Genomic DNA, 8,912 nt, shown 5'->3' with positions numbered 1-8,912 from the left:
CAGAATCACATAGCCGGCTCCCGGCCTCTATGACAAGTAGCTGCGATCAGCGGTAGTTAACCCCTCTGGTGCCGCACTTGAGGTGTTAACTGCCGCGGATCACAGCTACCGCTCATAGAGGTCGGGAGCCGGCTATGTGATTCTGCAGCCAGCTCCAGCCTCCTGTATATGAATTAATGAGTTATCTTCATTGGTGCGCGCCCCCCCCCCCCCCAAACCCCAGTATTAATCATTGGTGGTGCAGTGCGCCCCCCCCCACCCAGGCCCCCCAGTATTAATCATTGGTGGCAGTGGCCACAGGGTCCCCTCCTACTCACTGGCAGTTCTGATCGGAGCCCCAGCAGTGTAATGCTGGGGCTCTGATTTGTTACCATGGCAGCCAGGACGCTATTGAAGCCCTGGCTGCCATAGTCGCCTCCATGCTGCTGTGTGCACAAAGCACAGAGCAACAGGGACAGTGTGAGGTCCTATTCACCCTGATAGAGATCTATCAGGGTGAATAGGACAAGGGTTCTAGTCCCTAAGGAGGTTAATAGTTAGTAAAAAAAATAATAATAATAATTTAAAAGAAAAAAGCACCAAAATATTAATTATAAATGAAAAATAAAGATTTACAATAAAAACCTACACAATAACAATAAACATAAATTTTCAGCAGATTTGTGTACGAATTTTTTTAAAAAAAAATGAAAATTCACAGAATATCGGTATACATTATCGGCCTGAAAGTTCACAGATTATCGGTATCAGCCCTAAAAAATCAATATCGTTCGATTTCTACTAAAAGCCCCTTATGAGAAATATGGATTATTTTATGTCAGCCATGTTCCCACACCAGCCATCAGCTGTCAGATAGAGGTAGTGAACTGCACAGGGGGGCCCTGCTTCAAAGCCCAGACAAATGGCAGAGAACCTCTAGCAGGCCACCTTTGTTTACAATTTCTCACCTCCATTCAGCCAGCCAGGAACCCAGCTAATGGAACAGGAAAAACCTCTCTGTAGGGGTCTAGGCCATTCCCCAGTTCAATGAACATTATCAGACATCATGGAACCGGCGATTCATAAGGAATTATGAATCGCCCGTCCATCACAGACATAAACCAGATGCATATTTGTGGCCACGATGAACAGGCCCGTGGTCATAGTTTGGTAGTGGGATGCCAGGGAGGGGAGACATACATATCTCCCCACAGAAACCAAACGATACCATGCTTGGACTCTACTGGTAGCTGGAACCCAGGAAGATCCATTGGTCCCAGAACCACCTCCCTGCAACATTCTGGTCTGGAGCCATGAGCCCTAATCGGTTTTGTGGCTCATGTGCTGCCAACCTAGCAGAGGGGGAGTGGACCCCTCCCAGAGGCCGGCTACAGGTTAAAAGGCTTGTGCCAGCAAGCGGGCGGGTCTTTCTCTGAAGGGAGGTCACATTGTGCCATGTGTTTAGAGGAACCTGCAACCAGCTGACAACACTGCTTCCCATATGACTACAGCAAAGAACTCATCACAACCCAAAGGACTCCTATACCTGGTAAACTGACTTTTGTTCTGCTTAACCCTGTTTGTACCACGCCATCTGTATTTGTAACCTCAGACAACTGTATATAGTGTGTATAGTGTTAATTCTAGTGAGCCCTTAAGGCGATTAAATATATAAAATTTAATCTTCTGCTGTCTTGTATCTCGATCACGAATCCCCACGTCAGTGTTTCAGCCTAGTAATACACTACTGGTTTCTTACCCTATATAATCCCATTAGCGGACCTAACTTATATCTAACAAGAAACTGGTGGCAGTATACCTGGACTGAGGAAGCACTGTTTAACTGGGGCAGTAAAAAGGCTCCCTCAGCTTGTTGCCTCTCTGTGCCTGTGTGGACAGGAGGAGTCTGAACACCATACCAAGCTGACCTTACCTGCTTCCTCAGGGACGGCGTAACGTCACGCCTTGGTAACCATTGACCATACCATATCTCGCTGGCTCTACGTAGTTGACGTCCGACGTCAGTCGGGGTACGGTATTGGTCACAACCCTGTTCATTGTCAGCACTGAGCGAAGCAAGCATGCACACTGGATTTCACAATTATTATGCGTAGAAAATGGCAAATTCATCAAATTAAATTGATTAATCCCCTAACCTGACTTGTAAGTAACAGGAAAGCCGGAATTAGACTTACCGGTAATTCATTTTCCACGAATCCAGCATGATGGCCCAGAGAGATTGACCCCTGACCTCTGTAGGGGCAGGAACAGAGACAGGTTAAAAGGACCCCTCCCACCACCATTCACCAGTGAGTTCCAGATTATAGTGCCACAACCACCGGTTAAGAAGTGAAACAACTCAAAAGTTTTTTTATTTTTTGGTATTAACTCATACCAAGTCATTCGAATAATTTTTTTTGTGGGATATCATGTCGTCATGGTGGATTCGTGGAAAATGAATTACCGGTAAGTCTAATTCCGGCTTTCCACTTCACAACCATGACGGCCCAGAGAGAAATAACAGATTATATACGACTTAGGGTGGGGCAACGGCCTGTAGGACCTTGCAACCAAAGGCCAGGTCGGAAGACCTGGATAAGTCGAGTCTATAATGTTTAATGAAGGTGTTTACACTGGACCAGGTAGCGGCCTGGCATATTTGATCTAGGGAAGCTCCTGCCCTTTCAGCGAATGAGGCAGATATGGCTCTCGTGGAGTGAGCCCGAATGACCTCTGGACAACTGATGCCTTCGATCTTGTAGCAGTCTGTAATAGCCTGTTTTACCCATCGGGCAATGGTAGATCTGGAAGCTGCCTTCCCCTTATTTTTACCACAGAAGAGTACTAGTAAGTTGTCCACCTTTCTTAGGTCTCTTGTGACCTCTAGGTATTCTAGTACTGTTCGTTTGACGTCCAGGGTATGGAAACGTTCCTCTCCAGAATTTTTAGGATTCTCACAAGAGGGAAGAATGATATCCTGGTTTCTGTGGAAGTCTGTTACTACCTTTGGCAAAAACATCGGGTCTAGTCTCAAGGTAATTCGATCCTCCTGGATTGTGAGGTATGGTTGGATGCTTGGATCTCACTCAGTCTTTTTTGCTGATGTTATAGCTATAAGAAAAGCCGCCTTCTGAGAAAGATGCTTCAGGGAACTCAAGTCCAAGGGTTCGTAAGGCAGACCTGTGAGTCCCCTAAGGACAGTGTTTAAGTCCCAGGTAGGCACCTTTGATTTGAGAGATGGTCTTAGTCTGGCTGCAGACCTCAGGAATCTTTGGATCCATCTATGGCTGGCTAATTCAGAATCGAAATAGGCACTAAGCGCTGAGACCTGGACTCTAAGGGTAGAAGGACTTTTTGCAGGAAATCCAGGATCCTCTGTATATTTGGTTTAGTCTGGTCTGGGGCTTCATCACCTGACCAGGTGCAGAATCTTTTCCAGATTTTAAAATAAATGGAGTTAGTCACCTTCTTTATGCTGGCCTTCAAGGTAGATATAACACCCTCAGAGAGACCTCTGCGTCTTAGAAGGTCGGACTCAGGATCCAAGCCGAGAGGTTGAAGATTTCCGGATGAGGATGGAGAACCGGCCCCTGGATCAGGATATCCTTCCTCCTTGGGAGAATAAATGCTTCCTGTGGGGAGAGGTTGGTTAGAATCGAGAACCAGCTCCTCTTGGGCCAGTACGGGGTGACCAGGATTACTCTGGCCCTGTCCCTGATGATTTTTTGGAGAACCCTTGGGATTAACGGGAACGGAGGGAAGGCATATGCCAGATCCCAGTTCCAGTGCAGGGAGAAGGCATCGATCGCTAGGGTTTAGGGAGCAAAAGGTTGATACCTTTGCGTTTATCCTTGTAGCGAATAGATCTACCAGTGGAAAGCCCCATCTCTGGACAATCAGACTGAAGATGTCGATGCTTAGCAACCATTCTCCCTGGTCTATGGTAGTCCTGCTGAGGAAGTCCGCCGCACTGTTTAGGCTTCCTTTTAAATGAATTGTGGATATTGACTTTACATTTTTCTCCCCCCAAAGGAAGATTTTTCTGGACAGACCTTCTAGTTTTTGAGACAGTGTGCCCCCCTGATGTTTAAGGTAGGACACGGTCGTACATTGTCTGAATAGACCTTTATATGTTGGTTCCTTAGAGTGTACTTACTCTTTTCCTATTTTTTATGCGTTTGCGTGCCTGGTTCCCTTCTCCCTGGTGCATGGTCCTCCGTCCGGTGGGCTGCTGAGGCGTTGAGTTCAGGGATACGCGGTTATTGGCATACCTACTTATTTATTTATGTAATCATCTATAATTTTGTTCTCAAATTATAACAATAACCTAACTACTCGAGCTCAGGGACATAGATGCGGGTTATGCAGGGCATGGTCAGTGCATGAATTATGTATTTTAAGGCATGTATAAATTAATTGTCCGATTATGGGTTGATCATGGATCACGGTGTGTCCTCCAAATTATATTGGTTACAATTATGGAGTCACTTGATTATGTTTTGTTTATCATATTTATATTCATGAATCAGTCTGTAACACTCTAGCCACTATTGTTAATGTTTTGTCCATTATACTCATATTACTACTTTGAATGTTGGTCCATCAAGGTTCACCATATATTTATTATTTCACATTATTGCACTAAAAACTGTCATCACTTTTTTATTAAATTATGATCATGCAGTTACCGCCCTGCAACAAATATGTTAAGCTGAGACATTAAATGTGGTGGATGTGGCTGGCCTGCGCATCCCTGCCTCCTGTGTTCTACTTGCATTCCATTATGCTCTCTGCGTTCCACGGGACGGATCTGCGCGATCTGTCGTCCGATGTGACGTCGGGGCCGCGGTGCATTTCCGGTCTGTGGAACGCATTGCGGCGTCGACTTCCGTTTGGGCGCCATTTTGCGCAGGCGTACTTTCCTTTTCATCACGCCGGCTTGTACCGGCGTCTGTCGCAGCGCCTGGACCATGCACCGGGGAGTATCCAGGTGGCACCCTCTGATGCGTCCACCTGGTTTCCTTCCCCCAACTGCCTAATAGGTTTGACCACAGCTTTATTCATAGATAATTATTGTAAATATAAGAACCTTGAAACGATATCTTAGATTCACATGGACCTCTGATGAATCTAGTATGCTACTAGCGATACGCGTGAGGGTTTTCCTGCTCTCCTCACTGAAGGGCTGCTCATTTTCCTTGTGTTACCACTGTGCTATTTGATAAGTATACTATTCAGGATTTGTGGACTGTGTTCTCTTGTCCCAGCATTGTTCATTTTCATGGTTACCTTGGATGTTATTGTGCATACCATTTTACCCTTCAGTGGGGTCTCGTTCCATGGTTTTAATTTATATGTCTTAATAAACCATTTCTTATTTTTGGAGGTGCGGATCAGTTTTGGTATTTCTTTTCTTAGTTTAGCTGGTTCCTTAGTTTGAGCGGCTGCTCGTATTGTCTCCCAAACTGCCCTGAGCTCCCTGTAGTTTGGGGACTGAGCTGCAATTTTCGGAGGCCAGTCTCCCTGGTAGAGGTCGGAGTATATTTTTGCGCCAAACCCTTTTATGCTGGCATCAGTCTGAACATGCACTGCTGGGGTTTTGAACCAAGCCATGCCTTTGTTTGAAGCCACCACCAGACTGAAGATTGTGTGGCCCCGGATCAGGATTTTCCTGTCCAAAGAGGATAGATGTTTGTCCCATTTTCTTAGAAGCCAGGACTGAAGGGGCCAGAAATGGGCCTGGCACCAAGGGACTGCTACCATGCAGGCTGTCATCTGACCTAAAAGGCTCAGTTTCTCTGAACGAGAAGGAGCAACATCCTAGGAAGGCCCTGATTGATGATTGAAGGTTCTGGATTCTTTCTGCTGGAAGGAAGGTTGTTTGTTTTACCGAATCCAGCAAAAACCCCTAGGAATTTTACCCTGGTATCTGGAACTAGGGATGACTTTTTTAGGTTTATCACCCAACCTAGAGCCGACAGAAGGGAACAGAAGATCTCTCGATCTGCTATAGACTGATCCACAGTGTTTAAAATCAGTAGAAAGTAGTCTAGGTAAGGAACGACAATCACCCCGAGACCTCAGGGAGGCGACCATCTCTACTACCAGCTTCATGAAAATCCTTGGGGCTGAGGCCAGCCCAAAGGGGAGAGCCACGAACTGGAAATGGTGAACAGACCCTCTGTGATCCCTTACTGCAAAACGCAGGATATAGTCACAGTGATGCCATGATTCTAAAATATAACTTTTAATATATATAAATAAAATAGTCAATGAATCCCTCTAAGTAATAGTTAATCAATCAATATAGAAAGAAAAAAGGAAAAATAAATTTGAAAACTAGGGTCAGGATGATATAAGTTGTTTGTTAATGGTTAGTAGATGTTAATGAAACCTATATTAGGGAGGTAATAGCCCTATTAAGGACCCTAACGTAGTAGCCCTACCTATTACGGAATAGCCGCCCCGATAGGGGCGATCCCGTTTCTCGTGCCTCCTAGAGTCCCTAGTTGACCCTGCAGGGACGGATGCCTATATAAGGGGGACCCTATAGAGATGCCTGGGCTATTCTACACAAGAAAAATAATAAATGTACACAGATAATAAAACCCGGTGACAAACTAGACCCAAATATGAAAATATGATATATAGAAAATACAGAAGTGAGATGTCCCTACGCGTTTCGCCTGGTTGGTGTCAGGCTCATCAGGGGACATATTTAGCAAAGAATACCTATCACCATAGAATAATACAAATATTATTACATATATATGTATAGAGATTTTTATTTCCTTTTTATATTTTTCTCCTCCGTTTGAGGGTACGTAAAAAGATTTTAGGAATTAGGATAGAATAGGCCAGTACTTTAGATTAATACTGATCAATAAAGTCAATAGGATGATTAGATCAATTGCCAACAGCTGGAGAGAAATCGTGAAAAGATGAACAAGATGAACAAGAGGCGGTAACGATATTGATGAAAAGCCCCTGCTCATTCATCCAACTCGTGCTGAGGGCTGTGGCCAGACTGAGATACACCGAACCGTATATTTAGATATATACTAGTCTGTCTGTTACATTAAGACTCTGCCTCTAAACTGTTAACCTCACCACAAATAATGCCCATAACGGACATTAAATATCAATCAAAAATTAGAGATGGTCCTCCTGATATTAGTTAGCTATAGACAATGGCTAACATTTCAAACGGTATATATAGATAGATACCAACACCATTCAATATAGAAACTGTGGACTGGTAGCAGCTGATTTGTATCAATAATACTTGCGTGCCCAGTCGGGGCAGGATGAGTCAATGATAATGTCCACAGCTCCGGGTGTATATGGCAGTAGTAGCTTCAGAGAAGACCCTGTGGTGATGGCGTCCGGTGGATAGGCGGCGAGATATTGCCGGCGTTCCTACCTTTTAAACCCTAACTTCCGGGTATCGGGTCACATAAGTGACCACGTGATTATGATGACAGAGAGCGTCCGACGTAAGACGTCGGGCGCCTGAAACCAAGCCTCGTTTGGGAATGAAAGGGATAGCGTCTGACGTGAGACGCACCCAGGGAAGCACTGTATGTCTAGTATTAGAACGTGACTTCCGGATCACAGGGGAGAGTCACGTGATCGCAAGGCTGGGCAGCGTCCGGCGCCATGCTACGATGCGTAGATTGCAGTAAGAGGTAGATCTAATGTGTCAAACGCCATATTTTCCTCAGTGACCGCAGTATCGGTCACATGACTAGCAAAAGTGGGGCCAGACAATTTCTTATTGGGTCAGGCCATATTCAATACGTGGTATAAATAAATCAGTCCCATTGAAAATTAATAATACCCACATTGCCTATAACGTTAAACAGTGGTGGCCCATACAAGATTTAATAAATGGATATTAAGATATATCAGGCTTATGACGTCATAATTAGACTTGCCAAAATTTATTAGATTTTATTTTAATTATTAGAGAGAATAATTGACAAAAAGTAGATAGATGTATATATAAATGAAGGGTCCATTGATGCAGGGGTGGATCCCTCCCCCATTATTTAATAATAATTATGTTATAAAGGATATAATAATCCTGTAGGATAGATGAAACGTCTTAAATGAAACACGCAAAGTCTATAGATTCGTTTAAACCGGATGGAATAACAGTATTAAGTCTGTGAATCCACCTTGATTCTTTTTGTTTCAGCAATTTATCTAGATCCCCACCTCTTCTTGACGTTTTTATGACTTCAATCATTGAAAAGTGTAAAGTTTTGACAGATCCTGCATGTCTACTCCAAATGTGTCTTGACACGGGTTTATCCCGTTTATTACGGATATCCCCGATGTGCTCTAGGATCCGTTTTTTAAAAATCCTTTTGGTCTTGCCTATATACTTAAGTCCACAGTCACATTGAGCCAAGTATATTACCCCAGATGTATTGCAGTTGGCAAAGCTGCGGGCATGGAAGATTTGATTTCCCGCACTATCAGAAAAGGTTTTTCCTAAGGTAATAAATGCACAAGCTTTGCATTTACCGCACTTAAATGTGCCCATTTGTCTATTGGACAACCATGTATTCATATCTGGAGGCTCAAAGTGACTGTGTACAACCGTGTCGCCAACATTGCGACCTCGTCTATAGGTAATAGATGGATTCTCGGAGAGTACCTGTGTTAAATCAGGATCTGTCTTTAACAAAGCCCAATAACGGTTTAGAATATCCCGAACCTGGTGGGATTCTGAATCAAAGGTACCAATAATTCTTATTGGATCCAGAGAGTTTGTTGTCTTTATTTTTGGGCGTAATAGAGCAGTACGATCTTTTGCTTTGGCCCAATCCCATGCTTGATATAGGCACGGGCTTGGATAGCCCCTCTGTTTAAACCGATCAAAAAGTTTGAATGCTTCATGTGTGAAGCTTTTGTTGTCTGAACAA

Source organism: Bufo bufo, chromosome 6 (assembly GCF_905171765.1).
Source record: "Bufo bufo chromosome 6, aBufBuf1.1, whole genome shotgun sequence".
Taxonomy (NCBI): Eukaryota; Metazoa; Chordata; class Amphibia; order Anura; family Bufonidae; genus Bufo; species Bufo bufo.
Note: the sequence above shows the minus strand (reverse complement) of the source record.